Genomic DNA, 18,774 nt, shown 5'->3' with positions numbered 1-18,774 from the left:
GCTAGCTCCTCTTATTTTAATAAAATATGTTGCAGAGTGGTTTGGTCAGTCAAGACTGACAAGGCTATGTGGAAGGTACAAACAGCTTCACAATTTCAGAGGCTTATTGCAACAAAATTTAATCTATCATCTCTGCTACCCGCCCAACATAAGCCATTATAGTCACTCAAGGAGCAGAGTTGACAGCAGCTAAATTTTAACCTTTATCCAAGATCACTATTAAAATAGGAAGAGTATGCCCCAGGGAAATGAACAAGTTTCACCACTCTAGTGACACATGTCCCGGCTGCTTACATTTCCTTGACTGAACAAGTCATGTGTCTAGGCCTAATTCAGATGAGTCAGGGCAATTCTGGCCTCTAGGAAAGTGATTAAATTGTGAACGGCTAATGATGATCATAGGGATTAAGTGAAATCAAACAATGCAGTTTCAAAATTCAGCTGCAGCAATTTTTATTTTTGTGATCTTAAATATATTACCTAAAAAAAATATATTACCTAAAACTTTAATGCCACAATTTCTTAATCTAAAAAAAAAAAACCAAAAAACTAAATAAGAGTATCTACATCACAGGTCATTTAAAGCAAAACTCAACTAGTAAATTTGAAGATCAGATTGGTTTTATTCAACAATTCGTGAATCTGGAACTATCCCACCTAGCAAATAAAAAAAGAGCTCTAAGGAGCCATACAGAATGGAAAGCTTTTATACATAGAAGCTGGCAGGAATAAGGAAAAGGTGGATTACCTCATCCTTCTATGGGGGATGAAAGGGGTCAGTCAGGCAGATTACTTCACTACTGCTGACCAGGAAATTTCAGACTGACTGTTTAAGCTACATCCCCAAAATAGGTTGAAACTGAAACTAGGTTTGGTATTAAATTTTGGTCTGCTGATGTGCCACTTTAGCACAAGTGACTCTGTTTGGGGCCTGTTACTTCTTTTCAGCAAAGCAATCATGAGAATTCAGTGATGTAACACAGTGCCTAACTTAAACTATGCATAATAGATATTAACATCCCTGACGACTCATCCTTACAGCACAGCCACAGGAAACATATCTGAACTGCCAATCTACCACCAAAGTGAAGAAAGAGTTGTTAATACTAAAGTAACTTGTAATATTTCCTAAAGCATAACACCTCAATAAACTCAGGTGTGTGATTAAGTTTGTTCTTCAGTAAAAGATAACTACAAAATTAAAAAAACATTCACTCGGTCATTTATTCTTCTAACGAGAATAAGATTTTAATGAAGGTAAATAGTCTCAGAATGGTTTTGTTTCAGAAGAGTCTCTCTACAGAAATACAGTAAATTTTATGAATAGGAGATTTTTTTCCCAAGGTGTTGGATATTTGGTGGCACATATCACAACTTTCTTTGTTGGGATAAATTTCTGGGTAAATGCAAAATTCTCAGATAGTGGACTCCAGTCTTCACAGTGGAGATAAATGGGTTAATAGCCAAATTAAGACAAAATTTTAAAGATTTCCTATGTTTTTCCTGCTTTCAATACACTTCCTTGTGAGAACTGGGGGAGAAATTTCACTTTTCCAAAGATGATATTTTGTCTGTAGGTATGTTTTCTTTGGAGAAAGTTCTACTCAAGTTCATTATCCTTTTTTTAAACTGAATTATTTGTTTTTTTGCTATTGAGTTGTAGAAGCTGTTTATATATCTTAGATATTAGCCACTGTAGCCTGTAGCTTCCTTTATTCACAGGGAAGAGTGGAAAGAGGCATCTGGCTGGGATACATATGTTTCTAGATGCTTGAAACATTTTTGCTTGTGGATTATACTTATACCTTCCTGCCAAATAATGCTTCTTTCTATTTCCTTCTTTCTCCTTTCCCTTTGCTCTATCCTATCTCTCCTTTTCCTTCCATCCTTTCTTTTTTCTTATCCTTTTCTGGACCCTTCTATCTTCTGTTCCTGTATCTTTTTTTCCCTTCCCTCTGTCATCCCCTCATTCCTCCCAGCTTTCCTTCCTCCAGTGTTTATGCAATTTCCCAGGTGATGACTCATTTCAAAGCCATGTCTTTAAGTCTCAGCTTATAAGGGATAAGTCTTATTATAGGGATTTGCCACACACACACACACACACACACACACAAACCCTTAAATATGTAAGAGATCTAAAAACAGTGAAAAACAAAAACTAAGGTGAGGTCTCAACTAAATTGAGGCTAAACATTATTATACTAAATAGAAATCACTAAATTTTGCTAGTCTTGTTACTAGGAACACAGCTGTTTTATGACTAGTAAGTCAAGGTGTACACACACACAAACTACTAAATTCATCAGAAAAGCTAAAAGATTGGAAAATACAAGTATAACTTTAATGGAGCAGGATCCTATGGGGCCTTCCCAGGACAGACCACCCATCCACATGACCTCTGCCTGCCTCTTGTTTTAGAAAAACTTTTTAGCTTCCTAGGCCTTCCTGGAGTTCTAAAGAATAAATTTAATCAGAGAAGTAAGAAAATGCAGAAAGAAAGGAAAACAGTCAAGCAAGACAAATAGTTTAGCTATTGAACAAAGTCAGGGACCTTTAGTTCCTCCTCAAGGGGCTTCCCAGCTGGCGCTAGTGGTAAAGCACCAATTTGCCAGTGCAGGAGACATAAGAGACACTGGTTTGATCCCTGGGTTGGGAAGACGTCCTGGAGGGGGCTTGACAACCCACTCCAGTGTTCTTGCCTGGAAAATCCCAATGGACAGAGGAGCCTGGCAGTCTATGGTCCATAGACTCACAGAGTTAGAAACATCTGAAGTGACTTAGCACAAGGGCTATAGACAATATTCTGAGTTATATCCTTTGAGCTGTTTTGCAGATACTGAAACCTTCACCAGGTGGAAGAAGTTAACTGTATGCTGTCCACAAGCATGTAGATCCCAGGCTTGTTGGAAGCAGAAGGTTAATGATGTTGACTCCGTATTACCTCACTACCAACCAATTGGAAGAATGGCCATGAGCTGATCACGCATCCCACAACCCTTTCCCTCACCTTTCCCTGAAATCCATTGAGGGAATTTGCGTCTTTTAATCCAGTGGGGAATTGGACCCCTTGCATGGCATCCTTCAGTAAACACTGCACTTTCCTTCACCATGACTGATATCAGTAGATTAGCTTTACTCATGGGCAAACAGAGCTAATAGATAACATGATTAGCTATTAATATAAACATAGCAATGATTGCATACTTGCAACTCTTAGTCTAATTATACATTATAAAGTCCTCCAATCTACTCTGAATGATAAATCCGATCTGTTTGGAAGAGTTTGTTGTTATTGTTGTTCTGTTTTGTTCTTGTTTTATATCATTTATCTCTTATTTTTTTAATATACCTAAGCATGCCACAGGAAAAGGTTTAGTTTTTGCATTAATGTGCCCACCTCACTATATTCACAGAAGGTTTTCTTAATCTTTGTTTTTGTTCTTAAGATATCAGAGCCAAAAAACACTTTAGAAATAATGCCATCTTGTTCTCTCAGTTTTCAGATTATGATAGTAAGATTGAGAAAATGGGAAAAAATTTTTTCTGCAATAAAAATGACAAAGTGACAGAGATAAAACTAGCACCAGGTATTCCAGTTCTGAGTTTAATGATTTTTCTTGTAACACATCAAAGCTTTTTTATGAATGGGTGTGAATCCTGAGATTGGCTAGAAAGGTGTGTCCTATGTAAGTCAAGATATTGGTACTGATGTCGTGACTTGGTCTCTATTTCATAAAGTCACACAGCATATATAATGAGGGATAGTAGTATTCCTTGTTTTTGGTAGAAATCAAGGGAAAATTTTTATCACAAGAATATATTGTTATTTAATAAAAACAATATGTTGAAGTTATTAAAATGTCTCATTTGTCTTTGAAAGATCATCTTGTCTGTATCAGTTAGAACACTGCTTTTCATAGAAAAGGTTGGTTGTATTAAATTGTGTTAGCTGAAAAATAATAACACTTGTCAAAATGTGACCAAACTTTTCATTGGAAGGAATGTAGTCCTCCTTGGAAATACTGATCTTAATCATAAACACCATGTGTTCACTTAAAACACTCATCAAATGAATCATCTATTCTTACAACTAGGTTACTGCAATGAGGTTTCCTCATATTGCTTATCATAAGGAAAGTAATGTGCGTAGAAGAAGACTCTAGCTTTGGATAAATCTGAATTTGAATCCCAGAGCTACTTATACGCTATCTTTGGAAAATTACCTAATCCCTCCGAGGCTTTGTTTTTCTATCTATAAACAAAGATGATAATTCCTACTTTCTAAACTCAGATGAGATAGTCTATGGAAATCTCTGGACAACATAGATGCTTCCCCTGCCCTTCTGAATGCAGGTTCTTGCTCTGTGTCACTTCTATAAATCATATTTGAGATCAATGAGTCTATTATTATATAATATATCTGTATAAGGGCTTCCCTGGTGGTTCAGACAGTAAAGCGTCTGCCTGCAATGCCGGAGACCTGGGTTCAATCCCTGGGTCAGGAAGATCCTCTGGAGAAGGAAATGGCAACCCACTCCAGTATTCTTGCTTGGAAAATCCCATGGATGGAGGAGCCTGGTAGGCTACAGTCCATGGGGTTGCAAAGAATCAGACATGATTGAGTGACTTCACTTTTCAAATAGCTGTATAATGGGAACACAATAAAAGCTACTATTATAAACCGGGACATACTCTGACATAAACAAATTGTCTCCTTAACCATTCCCTGTGCCTGTCCCATGGTCTCTTTTTCCCTTTTACTATTCATAGGCTCCTATTTTGCTAAATTTTGTCATTTCCTGAAGTCAAGTTATAGCAGAACCTCTCTTCTCAACATGGCTACATCTAAATCCTGTTCTTTGAGAGATTATGTCGATTTATTAGGCTGCACATGATTTGATATATTCCCTTAGGAGAATTTTTATTATTAAAAAACTACTAATTGCTAAAAATCATTCTTTAGAAGGGACACAGAAATATGATGAGATTTAATTAAGCTGAGTAAATTAAAGAAAGATTTTCAATAAAGAAGAATTAGCTATTTCTCTGTTTATTTAACAGGAAAGAACTTTTGCAAATAAAATCTTTTAACTGTGATTGGATTTTATCAATTAATCTTCTAATACAGCCATCCAAAGGAACCTATAAAAATTGTGTAGCACCTCTTTTTATATCTACCTGTTCCTACATTGTGTGAGACCCAGATAAAGCAGTATAGTTATGATTATGTGTGTGCTTGATTAATAAGTAAAACATAGGAATAATAATCATTTACATTTTACTAAACTTTACCATTTTTAAGGAACTTTTAACTGAATTACTACATTGAGTAGCATAACAAATCTAAGATAAGTAATACTACCCTCACATAACAGATAAGAAAATGAGTATCAGAGGCTAAGTGACCAGCCTTTATAATTCGTCTCTCTGACTCTATGATTTTAAAGTAAGTACATCACATAATACGTTACAAACATCATTTTATATTTTTCCACCCTCAAGATCTTAAACTGCATTGGACAAAGCTCAGTTTCACACTCAGTTCTGTAAACCTTAGTGCCTAGTTTAATGCCCAATACACAGTAAATATTCAATTATTTATTTAGAAGATTTGGTTGTTGCTCATGCTGTGCTTAGTCGCTCAGTCGTGTCCGACTCTTTGTGAGCCCATGAACTGTAGCCTGCCAGGCTCCTCTGTCCAAGGGGATTCTCCAGGCAAGAATACTTGAGTGGGTTACCATGCCCTCCTCCAGAGGATCTTCCCAATCCAGGGATCGAACCCAGGTCTCCCATATTGGAGGTGGATTCTTTACCATCTGAGCCACCAGGGAAGCCCCCGTTGTTGCTCTAGTTCTAATCTAGTTACTCCAGTCACTCAGCCTCTTTAAGCCTCAGTTTCCCCATTTATAAAATGATGAGATTTAGGGACTTCCCTGGTAGTCCAGTGGTTAAGAATCTATCTTACATTGCAGAGGATGCGGGCTCGATACCTGGCCAGGGAACTAAGATTCTACATGAGGCAGTGGGAAGGGGGCAACTGAGTCCACATGCATAAATAGTCAGCCCACTTGCTGGAGCCCCTGTGCCACACTAGAGAGTCCGCACCACAACAAAAAGATCCTGCCTGAGGCAAAGATCCCACATGCTGCAACTGAGAATGGACACAGCCAAACACATAAGCAAACACAAAAATAAAATATTGAGAATTAGATAGTATAATCTCTGAGAAACTTGCCAGCCCAAATACCACACTAATCTCTTTCTTGGAGGTTAGAACAGCAGTTTTCTAAGTCTCAGCACAGCAGATAAAATTCCTACAGTAGAATCATCAGAGTCCAACAAGCACTGATTTCAGGATTCACTGGAAGGCCTGTACTTGATATGGTGGATGCTTTCCTCATCAAGGTACTGCTGCTGCTGCTGCTAAGGCACTTCAGTCGTATCCAACTCTGTGCGACCCCATTGACAGCAGCCCACCAGGCTCCCCCATCCCTGGGATTCTCCAGGCAAGAACACTGGAGTGGGTTGCCATTTCCTTCTCCAATGCATGAAAGTGAAAAGTGAAAGTGAAGTCGCTCAGTCGAGTCCGACTCTATGCAACCCCATGGACTGCAGCCCACCAGGCTCCTCTGTCCATGGGATTTTCCAGGCAAGAGTACTGGAGTGGTTGCCATTGCCTTCTCCGCATCAAGGTACTACTAACACCTAACTCCCATATAAATAATGGGAGCATGTTTTATAAATTAGAGAAGAATGATAATGGGAAAGACAAAATAAAGCAAATGTTTCCTCTACATAAATAAATATTTAATCCAGATAGGAAAGACTTTGGCAGAAGGGGCATTACAGGTGGGATTGTCAGCTGTCTAGAAAAGAAAACAAAACATTTATTTGCATCTAATTTGTTTGGTCATGAAAAAGTTTGTCCTTTAAAATTATATATGAAAAGATTTCTATCTCCTTGTCCCTAACGTTGTATCACATTATATTCCCTATAAAGACAACCTCATTGGAAGGTAACTCTATTTCAAAAAAATAGATGGGAAATTCAGGATCCATGGAAGGTATTAGGGGGAAAAGGAAAAGCTGTACCACTGCAGGAATGATAGAAACTCCTGTGAAATCGCTCACAGGCTGAAAAAGCAAAGCTGAAGAGAAAAATCTTGAAAACAGCAAAAACAAAATGGTTTATCATATAAAGCATGCATAGCAATAAAATTAATGGCAGAATTCTCATCAATTTAATGAAAGTCAGAGACAGCAGGATGGCACTGTTGTTCAGTCACTAAGTCCTGTCCAGCTCTTCTGTGACCTCATGGACTGTAGTGTGCCAGTCTCCTCTGTCCAGGGATTTCCCAGGCAAGAACACTGGAGTGGGTTGCCATTTCCTTCTCTAGGCAATCTTCCTGACCCAGGGATCAAACCTGTGTCTCCTGCATTGCCTGACCCAGGGATCAAACCTGTGTCTCCTGCATTGCAGGTAGATTCTATACTGCTGAGCCACCAGGGAAGTCCCCAATTAATGGCAGAATTCTTATTAAAATAATGGAAGCCAGAGACAGCAGAATGTCATACAAACAGAAAGGGCATACAAAATGAAGCACAATATTGCCAACTAATCACCTGGTATACTATAATAATTAGTATATCTACTAATACTGTCATTTTGAAGAACAGATGAAATAAAAATATTCTTAGATGAGCAGAAACTTGGAGAATTTTACTTAGCAGAATTTTCCTATGAGAAACACTAAAGGAAGACCTTTAAGTTTAAAGGAAATCATAGCAGATCATAAGCAGGGTGAACAAAAGAGAATGGAGAATAGTGGAAATGATAAATATATAGATTAATATAAAATATACTTAGATACTTTCCTCATTTCTTAAATCCTTTAAAAATATAATTATAAAATTCCATACTTGCATTTATAACATATATATGAAATATATGTGAAACAGTACAAAGGGAAAATGCAAAACTTATATGAGAAAAGTTGGCTTCCCAGGAGGTACAAGTGGTACAGAACCTGCCTGCCAATACAGGAGACATAAAAGAGCCGGGTTTGATTCCTCGGTAAAGAAGATCCCCTGGAGGAGGGCATGGCAACCCACTCCAGTATTCTTGCCTGGAGAATCCCGTGGACAGAGGAGCCTGGCAGGCCACAATCCATAGGGTCACAAAGAGTCAGACACTACCGAAGCGACTCAGCACACATGCATATGAGAACTGTAGCTACATTTTTATCAGAATCAAGCCAGTATTAATTTGAATTAGAATGTGAAGATAGATAATATGCATATTTTCATACCTATCATAATAGTTAAAAATTCAACAGAAAAATTAAAATAGCATATTAAAAATATTGATTGAAAAGAAAATTAAAAAGAAAACCAGAGAAATCTACCTCTCAAAAAATAAAACACACTCATACATGGAAAACAAAAGGAAGGTGTAACTCCTAACATAACAATTATTATGTCACATACGGGTGAAAGGAGACTTATAGAGGTGTCTTCCTTCATAGCTCAGTTGGTAAAGAATCCGCCTGCAATGCAGGAGACCTGGGTTCGATCCCTGGGTTGGGAAGATCCCCAGGAGAAGGGAAAGGCTGCTCAATCCAGTATTCTGGCCTGGAGAGTTTCATGGACTGTATAGTCCATGGGGTCACAAAGAGTCTGTTGCTACCAAGAGACTTTCACTTTTCAGACATTTACAGATAAAGCAAGGGAATTACAAGATTCTAAACAAAACACATGACTATGAAACAAATTTCAGACTTAAAGACGTCGTGTCCAACTCTTTGCGACCCAATGGACTGTAGCCTATCAGGCTCCTCCGTCCATGGGATTTTCCAGGCAAGAGTACTAGAGTGGATTGCCATTTCCTTCTCCAGGGGATCTTCCCTACCCAGGGATCGAACCCAGGTCTCCTGCATTGTGGGCAGATGCTTTATCCACTAAGCCACCAGGGAAGCCCATAGACTTTAAATATGATGATAAAAAAGATACATCACAAAAACAGCAATCAAAAGAGAGCTGGAGTAGCTGTATAAATACAAAACAAAATAGATTTTAAGACAAGAAATATTACTAAAGACAAAGAATAATGTTTCACAGTGAAAAGGCAAATATACCAGAATGATAAAACAAATATAAATAAAAATGTGCCCAACAACAGGGCTCAAAATACACAAAACTTTAATAACTAAATTTAAAGGAAAAATAGACTATATGATCATTATACTTGGAGGTTTGATACTCCTCTGTTAGTAAATGAAGATATACAGTTCAAAAAGAACAGAGAAGAATGAAATAAAACAAACATAAAAAAGGAAACAGCTAACTTTACATGAAAAATGTTTATATTAATATATAACACTATACCCAAAAATAGCAGAATGCACATTATTTCCAAGCAGACATGTACTATTCTCTATGATAAACCATATGCTAAGTTATTTCCTCAGTACATTTAACAAGACTGAAATGAGGAAACAATAAAAATGTTCTCAAACTACATTAGAACTGATATAGAAATCAGTGACAGAAATTCAGATATAGAATTCAGTGACAGAAATTCGGGAAATGCCAAAATGTTTGGGAATTGAATATGCTTCTAAATAACTCAGAAGTTAAAGAAGATATCACAAGGAAAATTTTAAAAAATAAAACGGAACTAAATAAAAATGAAAACGCAACATTCAAAGTTTGTAGGCTGCAGCCAAAGCTTTAAGCAAGGCTTAGATGGAAATGTATAGATTTAAACCAATGTTAGAAAAAAATAAAAACCTAAGTCAATATTCTGAACTTTTACTCAAGAAGCTAGAAAACTAAGCAAATCAATCTCAAAGTAAGTTGGAGGAAAGAAATAATAGTAAGGGTGGAAATAATTAAGAGAAATACTAATTTAGAAGTTATTATTAAAAATATTAACAATATCAATAAACTATAAACCAGAAAAACTTTCAAGAAAATTAATGAAACCAAAATCTGACTCTTGAAAATGACAAGAACCTATGGCTACTTTCATACTTAATAGTCATTGACTATTGTTTTCTCTCTAAGATCAGGAATAGGGCAAAGAGGCCTGTTTTTACTGTTTCAATTAAATGCCTTTCCAAGGGGTCAAGCCACTGCCAAAAGCTAATCAATAGCACTAAGATTGGAAAGGGATAATTAAAATGCCTTCATCCACTGTTGAAATAATCTCATAGGCAAAAAATTCTAAGGAATCGACCAAAATTCAAAATCTTACTAAAACAAATAAGCTTAGTAAGGTCACAGAATATACAATCAATACTCAAGAAAACTGATTCATTCTAAATGCTATCATGAAAAATTCAAGAGTCAAATTATCACTTGACATGGAATAAAAATATTGTATATAGCTAACAAAGAAAGTGAAATACTTGCACATTTAAAAATTCAAAACATTGATTAAGAAATTAAAGGGGCATTAAAAACCAAAGCAGAATACTATCTGTAGAGATTTCATAATTTTAATATGTTCTCTTCTCCAAACAGATATGTAGATTCAACATAATCTCTATCAAAATTTCAGTGGCAAAAGTCATTACCTCTTCCTAAAGTATAAACAGCAAATGGATTCCAATAGCTAAAACATTTTTGAAAAAGAGGACTATAATTATAGGATGCATACTATTATTAGATCTAAATATAAAATTATTAATCTTTCTGAAGAAAACATAGGAGAAAATCTCCATTACCTAGAGTCATATTAAGTGTTTTCAGACATGACACTGAAAGCAAAATACAGAAAATATCAATAAATAGGAATTTATCAAAATTAAAATATATACTGGATAGAAAAATAGTTTAAGAGAAAGAAAGAATTAGTCAGCCACTGAGAGAAAATATTTGCATATCACGTGGCCAACAATGGGACTGTATCGAGATTATATAAAGAAATCTGTAATCGCAACAGTAAGAAAATACACAATTCAATTAGAAAATGAGCAAAATACTTAGTAGACATTTCACCAAAAAGGGACATATGGATCGCAAATAAATACGTGAAAATATGATCAACACCACATCAACATTAAACACTAAAGAAATACAAACTGAGCTTAAAGATATACCACTACGTCTCATTTATAGAATTGCTGCAATAAAAATTCTTACTAAGTACTGTTGAGAATCTGGAGCAACTGGATCTCTGAGATACTGCTGAGGAGGATGTAGAATGTAACAGCCACTCTGGAAAACAGTTTGGTTGTTTCTTACAAAATCAAACGTGCATATGTCACAGAATCCAGCAACCCAAGTTTACTCCAGAGCAGAGGCTGGCAAACTTTTTCTGTAAAATGCCAGGCAGTAAGTATTTTCAGTTTCAGAAGCCAAATTCCAACTCTATCATACATTCTTCATTTTATTTTTTTCAACCCTTTAAAAATGGTAAAATAATTTAACATTGTATGAGCATATGTTTTCATTTAATGTGGGTAAATATCTGGAAGTGAAATTGGTAAATCACACGGTAAATGTGTACTAATAAGTACACATTTAGAGACTGTCAGATGGATTCCATAATAGTCCCACTTGACATTTCCATCAGTAAGTAACATTTGCAAAGTATGAAGGCTCTAGTTTCTCTTAAACACTTTCAATACTTGGCACTATGGTTTTCCGTTACAGATACACTACTGAGTATCAGTATCACAAACCTCGTGGGTTTTACGAAAACAGGCCATGGATAAGATTCTTCCTGCAGGGCACACTGTGTTGGCTCATGCCCTAGAGAAAGAAAAGCTGACATTCACACAAACTTTTATACACAAATTTTTTTTTCTTTTTTTTTTTAATTTTATTTTATTTTTAAACTTTACATAATTGTATTAGTTTTGCCAAATATCAAAATGAATCCGCCACAGGCATACATGTGTTCCCCATCCTGAACCCTCCTCCCTCCTCCCTCCCCATACCATCCCTCTGGGTTGTCCCAGTGCACGAGCCCCAAGCATCCAGTATTGTGCATCGAACCTGGACTGGCAACTCGTTTCTTACATGATATTTTACATGTTTCAATGTCATTCTCCCAAATCTTCCCACCCTCTCCCTCTCGTTTATACTAGCTTTATTTATAAGAGCCAAAACTGAAACCAGCTCAAATGTTCTGCAATGTTTTCATGGTTAATTGTGATGTATTCATAAATGGAGTGAGACGAAGAAAAATATAGAACCATGGATATACATAACAACCTACATAGATCTCAAAAGCATCCTGTTGAGTGAAAAAGACCTATTCAAAAGGGTGCCTGGTGTATGATTCTGTTTACATAACATTTATGAAGTGGCAAGATTACAGTGATGAAGACCAGATCACTGGTTTCCAATGGTTGCTGCTGCTGCTGCTAAGTCGCTTCAGTCGTGTCTGACTCTGTGCTACCCCAGAGACGGCAGCCCACCAGGCTCCCCCGTCCCTGGGATTCTCCAGGCAAGAACACTGGAGTGGGTTGCCATTTCCTCCTCCAATGCATGAAAGTGGAAAGTGAAAGTGAAGTCGCTCAGTCGTGTCCGACTCATAGCGATCCCATGGACTGCAGCCTACCAGGCTCCTCCATCCATGGGATTTTCCAGACAAGAGTACTGGAGTTCCAATGGTTAGGGTTATTTAGAAATATAAGAGAGTAAAATAATGTAATAGTTCTGTCTTATGAATATCAGTTCAGTTCAGTCACTCACTCGTGTCCGACTCATGATTATAGTGATGTTTATATCAGTTTTCAGTTGTGATAAAATTTTATATAACAACATTCTAAAGAAGAGTGCATATAAACCTGGTAATATCCAAATAAGATGCGTGGATTAGGTAATCATATTGTGCCAATGTCCTTCATAGTTGAGACGTAGTTTTGTATGGTATTTTATTTGAGGAGGTTAAGTTCACATTTTTTGTAATGTCTATGTTTTCCTAAAATTAGTAAAATAAAAAAATTTTAAGTGAAAAAAATGACATTCCATACACATTCAGTAGAATGTCTATATTCAAAAAGATTCTCAATGCCATTCTAGAGTTACAGAATGGCATGATTCGAATTCTATTTAGGAGAAACTAGAACCTTCATACATATATTACTCATGAGACTGTAAAATGAGACAACCACTTAAGAATCAATTTGTCGTTTTCTTAAACAAACATATATTTACCAAATGACATACTAATTCCACTTCTAGATATTTACCCAAATTAAAAGAAAACATGCTTACACAGGAATATGTATGTATGCATGCTAAGTCGCTTCAGTAGTGTCTGACACTTTGCGACCCTAAGGACTGTATAGCCTGTAGGCTCCTCTGTCCATGGGATTCCCCAGGCAAGAATACTGGAGCAGGTTGCCATGCCCTCGTCCAGGGGATCATCACAGGAATATACATAACATACACAAATATATATCATCCAAAACCTGAAAACAATAACAATCCAAATGTGAAACAATAAATGAATAAACAATATGACATGTCTATACATTGGAATGGGATTTCCCTGGTGGCTCAGATGGTAAAGCATCAGTCTGCAATGCGGGAAACCAGGATTCGATCCCTGGGTCGGGAAGATCCCTGGAGAAGAGAATGGCAAACCACTCCAGTACTCTTGCCTGGAAAATTTCCATGGATGGAGGAACCTGGTGGGTTACAGTCCATGGGGTCGCAAAGAGTATGACACGACGGAGCAACTTCACTTTCTTTCTAAGAGGAGAGTGAAAAAGCTGGCTTAACTCTCAATACTCAATAATATATATACTGGAATATTATTCTGCAATATAAAGAAACTCCATATGCATACAAATGTAATCAAATATCCAACCATCATACACGTGAAAGAAACTAGATACACGTATTTTATGATTCTTTTTAAATAAGATTTTTTAAAAAGGAAAATCCATTAGGATAGAAAGTATATAGGCATTTTGTTGGAAAGAGAGAGTCAGCTACGGATAAAAATGAGGACAATTTTATAATAATGCAAGTGTTCTAAAACTGGACTGGGGTAATGGTTACATAGATGTATACATATACAAAACCTCAACAGACTGTACAGTTTCAATAGGTATGTTTTATGATATGTAAATTATATAACAGTACAGCTGTAAAAATAAATAAATAAATAAAAGCCAAACACCTAGATTCAGAGAATAGATTGGTTGGCTGCCAGAGGCAAGGGATGAGGAACAAGCAAAATGAGTGAAGGGGGTCCAAAGAGAAAAACTTCTAGTTACAAAATAAATAAATCATGAAGATATAATGTATAGCACGGTGACGGTGATTAAAAACATGTATTCCATATTTAGTGTTGCTAGAAGAGTAAGTCTTAAAAGTTCTCATCACAAGAAAAAATTTCAACTATGTGAAAATGGATAATAATGACACTGTGGTCATCATATCCCAACATGTACAATTATCAAGTCATTATGTTTTACACCCAAAATTACTATAATGGTATATATCAAGCACATCTGAACTTTTTAAAAAAGGAAAAAATTCTGTTCATATAAAATTTTTCATTTTGACAAAAGAAAAATATATCAATAGATACACAGAAAGACAATGAATACCATTCCATACTATTTGTGATTTTAAAAGGTAGTTTTAATAAACCAGGAATAGAAGAAATCTTCCTTGATATTTTTTACTGTATCTACAAGCTCTTATGAAAAAATATTTGGGGAATTCTCTTTTAAAAAAAAGACACACCACCACCTCTGAAAACATCAAGTTGAAGGTCATAGGAAAATAGGTATGAGTGAGACAGCAGTAGAGCTGTTTTTTCATCCATAAACCCAGTTTTCTAAGAGCATCCATCCTGCCACCATTTCCCCTGTTTCCTCTCTCTGTCCTAGCTGTCAATTCTCTGTCTATATTTGGGTTCTTTGCTGCAAGTGACCAAAAAAAAAAAAAAAATCCAATTAAAATTAGGCCAAAAAATATGTGTGTATGTGTGTATATATGTGTGTGTGTGTTTATATATATATATATACATATATATAATATAAATATATATGCTGCTATTGCTAAGTCACTTCACTCATGTCTGACTCTGTGCAACACCATAGATGGAAGCCCACGAGGCTCCCCCATCCCTGGGATTCTCCAGGCAAAAACACTGGAGTGGGTTGCCATTTATTTCTCCATAAATATATATATATATATATGTGTATATATAAACGTATATATGTATATAATATAAATATACATATACACATAATATATACATAAATATATGTGTGTATATAAATGTATATGTGTATATAATATAATTATATATATGTGTGTATATATATATGTAGTGCTTTACTTCTAATATGTGAATTTTATATGTTTGAAATTTGATTCTATGAACCTGTCAGGTCTCTGATATTTCTCATTACTAACTATTCAGCAAGAAGCTTTTGCAGTAACCTCAAATAAAAATATCACTGCAAAATGCAGAGTGTCTTAACTATTTTTACCCCACTTTATATATAACAAAACTCAGGCTAGAAATAGATATTAAACAATTTGCCAAGACCACGTGCTGCATTTCTAAGGTCACTCAGGTAAGAACCATGGCCAGGATGAGGGCCTACCTTCAACAACTCTTTCCTACCCAGTAGAACCAGGCAGGTCCTCCAAGTGCCTAGTCACTTCGGTAGTGTCCAACACTTTGAGATAGTTATGAACTATAGCTTGCCAGGCTTCCTTGTCCATGGATTCTCCAGGCAAGAATACTGGAGTGGCTGCCATGCCCTCCTCCAGGGGATCTTCCCAATCCAGGGATCAAGCCCACATCTCTTTTGATTCTTGCATTGGCAGGCAAGCTCTAGTGCCACCTGGGAAGCCCCAAATATCCAACTAGAATTAAAGCTCCTTTTAATCCATATAGATCTGAACCTATCTACACTAATACTAGACATAGAAAGGTTAATCAACATTAGTTTCATGAACTTTGCTGCCTGTTGGGACATTGCATACCCACCCTTGGAAAGAGTAGGCCTTCAAACAGCTTTTCTATTACCTGGGAGTCAGTATAAATAATAACAGTATAAAATGTCAGAATTTAAATTTACAGAGAGGAAATAGCCTAATTTGCAATTTCTTCATCTCTGATATCATGATGCATCAGTGCACCCATAATTGGTTTGACATTGAATTTCATAACAGAAAGCATCTGGGCTCACTCCCATGGTGACCAATGAGAGCAATTTCTGAAGCTGGGACAAATTATCCCCTTTAAGAACAACAGCAGCTGTCTCAGTGATCTATAAATGTGTCTTCCCCTTTAGCCTGGGAGAATATTCATGTTGCAAGAAAGCAGGAACAAGGGCATTATGGGAGGGATGGCTCTGGTGGAAAACCAACTGTTCCCCATTTGCTTTTTGGTGGCCAATGAGCCTTTATGCACCGCATAACTGCTCCTTCCCATCCTCCTGATTAGACACCCCTGCCTACTGTATACATGCCTGATCATTAAGTACATTTATCAGTATGCGAGAAGTTCCCTTTCACATTGCATCTCTGTAGCCTGAAGGGGAAACCCTTTTCAGAGAATCAGCATAAGGGCAAATGCTTCAGTAAATGAAATAAGAGTCAAGAAGAAAAACCCCTGGACTTGAGCCTCCTTTTTATAAATCTAAGACTAAAAGCTTAAAAGGAGAGGGATTATCTGAATGATTTTACCACTCTAAATTCACTCTCTTTTGCTCCTCCTAATTTTATATTGATAACAGCAAAGACCATAGTAAAATATAACTATCAGAAACATCCTATTATATTTAATAAAACATTTTAAAAATGTAAATGTCTCTGAAATATGACTGTGGCTCAGATCTCTCTCCAAATTTCCTGAAAGAGTTATAACATCATGCCCTTTAACTTCACAAATATATCATAAAATATCTTTCCCCACAAATATTGAGCTTTCAAGTCAGTGTGCTTTCAATGTTTTTTTTCCCCCTAAATTTAACAAATCACTGAATTAAACCACTGCTACTTTTCCAGCACCAAGATGGTTATTTTGGTGGATGTGAAGTGAAGTGAAGTCATTCAGTTGTGTCCGACTCTTTGCAACCCCATGGACTGTAGCCCACCAGGCTCCTTGGTCCATGGGATTTTCCAGGTATGAATACTGGAGTGAGTTGCCATCACCTTCTCCAGGGGATCTTCCCATTTCGGTGGATCAGATCAGGTCAGATCAGTTGCTCAGTTGTGTCCGACTCTTTGCGACTCCATGAATCGCAGCACGCCAGGCCTCCCTGTCCCTCACCAACTCCCGGAGTTCACTCAGACTCAGGTCCATCGAGTCAGTGATGCCATCAGCCATCTCATCTTCTGTTGTCCCCTTCTCCTCCTGCCCCCAATCCCTCCCAGCATCAGAGTCTTTTCCAATGAGTCAACTCTTCACATGAGGTGGCCAAAGTACTGGAGTTTCAGCTTTAGCATCATTCCTTCCAAAGAAATCCCAGGGCTGATCTCCTTCAGAATGGACTGGTTGGATCTCCTTGCAGTCCAAGGGACTCTCGAGAGTCTTCTCCAACACCACAGTTCAAAAGCATCAATTCTTTGGCGCTCAGCCTTCTTCATAGTCCAACTCTCACATCCATACATGACCACAGGAAAAACCATAGCCTTGACTAGATGGACGTTTGTTGGCAAAGTAATGTCTCTGCTTTTGAATATGCTATCTAGGTTGGTCATAACTTTCCTTCCAAGGAGTAAGCGTCTTTTAATGTGTCTTTTAATTTCATGGCTGCAGTCACCATCTGCAGTGATTTTGGAGCCCAGAAAAATAAAGTCTGACACTTTCCACTGTTTCCCCATCTATTTCCCATGAAGTGGTGGGACCGGATGCCATGATCTTCATTTTCTGAATGCTGAGCTTTAAGCCAACTTTTTCACTCTCCATTTTCACTTTCATCAAGAGGCTTTTGAGTTCCTCTTCACTTTCTGCCACAAGGGTGGTGTCATCTGCATATCTGAGGTTATTGATATTTCTGCTGGCAATCTTGATTCCAGCTTGTGTTTCTTCCAGTCCAGCGTTTCTCATGATGTACTCTGCATATAAGTTAAATAAACAGGGTGACAATATACAATTTTGGTGGATAAGGAATAATAATTGGTAATCACTCTTTTTTTTGAATTTACCTATGAAAATCTGAGCTCTTGACAACAAAAATATCCTCTCCTTCAATCCCCTCCCTCAACACTACATCTCATGTCAACTCAGGTGGATAAACATAAGGTTCACAGTTTTTCTCACTTCTGTGTTCACTAAATTTGTGCAGAATTCAAGATATATGTCAAAATTAAATCTTAAAGATTGTACACAGTAGAAACTAAACATATGACCCTCAAGAGACTAACTTATAATCAATTTATGATTTGTATGATTTTGTATACAATTTGATAAATTTGAACAAATGTGTATAGTAAGGAACTACCACCATGATGAAGATACAGAACATTTCCATCACCCCAAAAAGCTTTCCTGAGAGCCTTTCTAGTCAGTTCTCTCCTTTCGCCTCTTGTCCTTGGAAATTGCTGATCCCCTTCTTCATCTATAGTTCTGACTTATATAGAACTTCATATGAACGCATTTTTCGATGTTTGATGTTACACTTTTAAGACTTATTTATGTTCCTGCCCATGTCAGTAGTTCATTCAACTTTATTTCTAAGAAATATTCTATTTATGGATATAACACACTTAGTTTATCCATTCATCATTTGATGGACATTTGGATCATTGTCCAGTTTGGTAATATTATAAAACTTCTGT

The 18,774-nt window shown here is 36.7% G+C and overlaps 1 non-coding gene across 1 annotated transcript; it reads right to left on the bottom strand.

Annotated features, from left to right (window-relative positions):
- Positions 1–8,900: 8,900 nt before the first annotated feature.
- On the bottom strand, positions 8,901–8,972 carry TRNAC-ACA (transfer RNA cysteine (anticodon ACA)). The gene has a single exon. It is a non-coding gene; the product is annotated as a tRNA-Cys (tRNA).
- Between the last annotated feature and the right edge of the window lie 9,802 nt (positions 8,973–18,774).

This window comes from Bos taurus, chromosome 29 (assembly GCF_002263795.3).
Source record: "Bos taurus isolate L1 Dominette 01449 registration number 42190680 breed Hereford chromosome 29, ARS-UCD2.0, whole genome shotgun sequence".
Taxonomy (NCBI): domain Eukaryota; kingdom Metazoa; phylum Chordata; class Mammalia; order Artiodactyla; family Bovidae; genus Bos; species Bos taurus.
Note: the sequence above shows the minus strand (reverse complement) of the source record. Positions and strands in the feature narration are given on the sequence as shown.